The sequence below is a fragment of the Lampetra planeri genome, chromosome 69, assembly GCF_965212315.1.
Source record: "Lampetra planeri chromosome 69, kcLamPlan1.2.h2, whole genome shotgun sequence".
NCBI classification, from domain to species: Eukaryota; Metazoa; Chordata; class Hyperoartia; order Petromyzontiformes; family Petromyzontidae; genus Lampetra; species Lampetra planeri.
Window position 1 is genome coordinate 374,568 of NC_136174.1, and position 4,622 is coordinate 379,189.

The 4,622-nt window shown below is 46.0% G+C and overlaps 1 long non-coding RNA gene across 1 annotated transcript; it reads left to right on the forward strand.

Moving 5' to 3' along the window:
• The first annotated feature begins 631 nt into the window (after positions 1–631).
• Positions 632–3,954, forward strand: LOC144737418 (uncharacterized). The gene is made up of 4 exons (XR_013588976.1): positions 632–720; positions 2,631–2,690; positions 2,918–2,962; positions 3,678–3,954. It is a non-coding gene; the product is annotated as an uncharacterized LOC144737418 (long non-coding RNA).
• Positions 3,955–4,622: the final 668 nt, after the last annotated feature.

A 4,622-nucleotide genomic window follows, 5' to 3' on the forward strand; every position in this document is an offset into this window, starting at 1 on the left:
TGACAGAGTCATATCGTATATTATATTGCTCTACGGCGATTTTAGTTATCGTGTTGCATGGTCTAAAATTTAAATAGACAGGTGGGCGACGGGGCATGATGAGAAAGCCCAAATAAGTGACCTCCAATAAAAAAAATCTGTAACTTGCAAAAAATGGCGACTTGTTAAAAACACACACACAAACAACCCATATAAAGGAGGAACCCTTCAAATACATGAAAGTATAGGCCAGCAGACAGCATAGTTCAGCAGGCGGCAGAATCTTAATGCTTCACATGTGGCCACAGGCCAACACGCACACTCATATTCTCACGCGTACATAGTCGCTCACATCCTAACACTCACTCACATTTTCATGCACCCACTCACACATGCTCACAAACACTCACACATTCTTATATGCACTTAAAACTAATTTGTGTACGCATTTTAATTTTTTTTTTACTGTGTGTCTCCCTACCTCCCGATGTCTCTTCGTTAACCCGTGGACAACTTATAGTGGGTAAGTCGTTGGCCCATCTCACTCACATCAGTCTCACGAATAACCCTGTTCTATATACATATATATGCAACACATAATAGAGCCTGAACCCACATTCTCCATTCTATTCCCTCTCGCTATTACAGGAGGCCTGGGCTATGGAGGCCTGGGCTATGGAGGTCTGGGCTATGGTGGTCTGGGCTATGGTGGTCTCGGCTATCACGGAGCGGCCCTTGGAGGTGCCTACACGCACCATGCTGTTAACAGATCCATACACTATGCCACACACTCGACCACCCGTACAAAACAAGTCATGGTCAAATTAGCATTGGAAATTCCACACTCCCATGGCAAGGGGAGAGTTGATCCACACGACAAACCACTGTTGATCTTCCCTACTAAGTATACTTGTTTTAGCCATCAACCAAGATTTTGACTCTCAACTTGATGATTGCGAGCTGCTCATTTCTATGGCGGAGCCACCCGGTCAGTTAGGGTCAGCTGCTCCCTAAACGAATAACAGCAACCGCCCACTCGACCCATCTGGACTGTGCCAGTCAAAGCAGAGTGGTTTGGTAGACCCACTAAGATATGCAGATATTTTTCAGAAGCGACCTGGCCACAAACGATAGCCCAACGAAATGTCTTATCACGTGGAAAATCAAATCAGGCAAACACTCTGAACGCATGTTTCTAAATGTGGAGGTGAAATAAAACCCCCACGTGACCACCACGGGAGAGAACACACAAACTCCAAATATACAACATGCATCGTCTCGGTCGGAATCGAACCCATGACCTCTTCTATACCAGGCGAGGTAGTTAACATCTCAACCACCGTTTCACATCAATCCCTCGTCAACTTCACATCGAATCTCCTCCCCCGTCCATTAAACACAGAACTGTCTTTCCCTGGCAGCTGGGCTCGTTCACCCTTATGGTGGGTTCGGATACCAGAGCCTAGTCTCAAACAGTGTTAGACCAGAGGACGCCAAATCCTATTCTTATTCTCATCATGGATGAAGGTGCAGCAATACAACAGCCACTGGTGGCAGGTGCCTCAACTAGAGGCGAGCTCTACAGGATATTTGATTTATCCAGTCTAATTTTCAATGCCGGCACGTAGGAGTTCATGGATATGGGAGTCACTCCCCACAGTTCACCTCCACCGCACGCAATCTGGCGATCGGCAAACACTGTGCCGAGTCCATTTCATATTTCCGGGTGAAGAGATGCAGAACTGCATTTCCCCAATGAAATCATATCTCAGAAGTTAAGTAGATCTTGAGCCTGGATAGCTCTTTGATTGGGCGACAAACCGCCAAGAATGGACCGGGTGTCAAGGGCTGTTATAATTGGTTCTGTAAAGTTATTGCCACGTTAATTCAGTGGCGACCGCTTCTATTTGTGTGGAGCATTTTCGCTTCGAAACGCAAAGGCTCAAACGTTTGGGAATATCGGGTTGGTGGTGGAAGGGGGTTGGGGATTTAAACAAAATAGTCTAATCTTTAACGATCATCATCGATATCATTAATTTCCACAACCACTGATGTTGTTTTATAATGGAACCTAACCGGTATTTTGTCGGAAGTTAAAGCAACAGCAGCTGATGGCAAGACGGTAGCTGGACCATGAGTATTTTATGGAATAAAAATGACGACGTTTCGATCACAACCCAAGTGACGACGATCGCTTATGTTGTGATCGAACCAAGAATATGAATTCCTGCAGTCACGAAAGTTTTAAGTTTAAACACAACACACGAATGTATGTTGAACTTCCTTCGCATCGTACCTAGCCAATTGTGCTAATCGGAGGTGTGGAGGAAGGACAACTTAACACGAGATGCAGTTCGCAAGAAATTAGTTTTCCATCTAGATGATGTAAACGTACCACAGCTCCATGCAGTGGCTTCCTAATATCGGAAGAGCGTTGCAGATGGCCGCAGAAGCGTATCTGAGAGAGCCACGCGATGATGCGGTGACGGTCTTTTTTCGATGGCCAGCCAAAAGTCACTGCGAGTGTGTGTACGTTGGAACATCTGTCACACCTTACGTTGCAAACCGTGCTAATTCGGACGTGCTGGTCGAGCTCAAATGTTTAACCACTATTTAACTCTCCCTCCCTCCTGTGTGTGTGTTGTTTGCAGCCCTCGGCGGACTCGGCTACCCCCTAGGCATTGGTGCCGGTGTGGTGAACAGCAAAATCGGTGAGGGTTTCTCTTTCCCGCCGGCAAATTCCCGGCGCAAAAATGTTCCTTCGTTTATACAGCTCAGCTACGGATTGTTGTTTAGTGCGTGTTTTGAGGACTGCGCTGGTTGACTCTGTTGGAGGCGTAATTTCATCTCAACAAAGTCCGCTGTGGTCAATATTATATTGTAACACGCGCGTGAATCTCCGTTAACCTTTGTACTGTGATGTGTGCTGTGTATGTAGCTGCCCCGTTGGCGCCTTTTGTTGGTGCCATCTAGGTCGTCACTGGTAAGTGAAGGTCGCAGAGACACCATAGGCTCACGCAGAGACCCGTACACTAAGACAGAGACCCATTGCCCTACCCAAAAACCCATAATATCAAGAGACCCAGAACTGTTCTCAGATATCCATACACTTACAGAAACCCACAAACTTATACAGAGATCTTCAAACTTGCCAAAATAATTGCCAAAACCTCCCCAACCAATTAGAATCTTCCCAAACAGAGTATTGAAGCTCCTGGGTGGATTGGTGGCACAGCAGTTAAAACTGTGGAGATGCACATTTTTAGATACAGTGGAGGGACACGTGGATTAGAGAACACATGAAGGTTATTGTTCCCCCGAACGACAAAAATAGATGGCCAACGCTCACAACAATGAGCGAAACAACCAGATGGATGATACAACGTGGTAAATTAACACAGTAAGAAGCACATCTACAAGTCACCTCAGTCAGTCAGTGCATAGCAGCTCGGTTTGTATCCATGACGTGCCAGCAGAAAGTTCCTCCCACACATCACCTGACGCCCTCAACGTGCACCTAGCCTGGCAAAAGCACCATTGTGACGTCACTATCACTTAATGGATTCTTAGAGAGGTTTGTTCCGATCATCGTTTGGGCCTAACCCACAAATGGATAATTTATAACGCTGGCTGTGAAGGCCGACTACATTTGTTGAGTGCATCTTAATGATCTGTGATGTGTGTGCGTCCGTGCCCAGCCCTGCATCCCCGTCTGCAGTCACTTAAAATAGAAGTGGTGCCTGCGGAAGCGACTCGAGACTCCGGTGAAGAAGTGAATTGACGAACGTTATGGACAGCTGCCGCCACCGACCACCCACAAAAAGGGGCATAGGTTCACCACCTACTCCCCTCCCATACCTCCCCATCCATACCCATTGACCCACCCATCCTACCCAAGCCCTTGACTCTTACACAAATTGTTATCATCTGTGCAATGTCCATCTTATGTTCCGAATTCAAATAAAAATATTTACTCACTGCACTTATGCGTGTTATTGCGACGTAAACAAATGACCGTGTGTGTGTGTAAACGCGTGTGTGCAGTACATTGTCACACGTCCAACTCTCACTTGACCCAATAGTTAACCAAAGAAACCAAAGTAGGGAAATGGTACACGGTCATAAAGCGTACATTTCTCTCTAGATTACCTTACATTCTATTTACGTATTAAAGAGATTAACCTGCCAGACACCTGGTCACCGAGAGTATTAAGCGCAGTGAAGCTGTCACGGCTTGCATTACACGCACAGCCTGCACAGATTCAGCATAGCCGCACAGCACATTAACTTCACAATAATCCTATGAAACGAAAAACCAGAGAACCCGGAGAAAAATCTATGTAACCATGGGGAGAAAATGCTAATTTCAATTATACAGGAGTCAGGGTCAGAATCGAACCCACAGCCTCCTGTATATCAGGCAAGGTAGTTAACATCTCATTACCGCAGGGAGATCCTGGGAGACCAGCTCTAAGGTTTGAGGCTGGCAGTCTGTAACTTCAGGTAGGTAGTCGATAAACATGCTTACCCGCCCCTACTGGACATCTGTGAAAATGAGCTTCATAGCTGATCGCATTCCTCCAATCTTAAACATTTAGATTCTATTGACATTCGAAATATATTGCTACAGAAGGATACTGCAT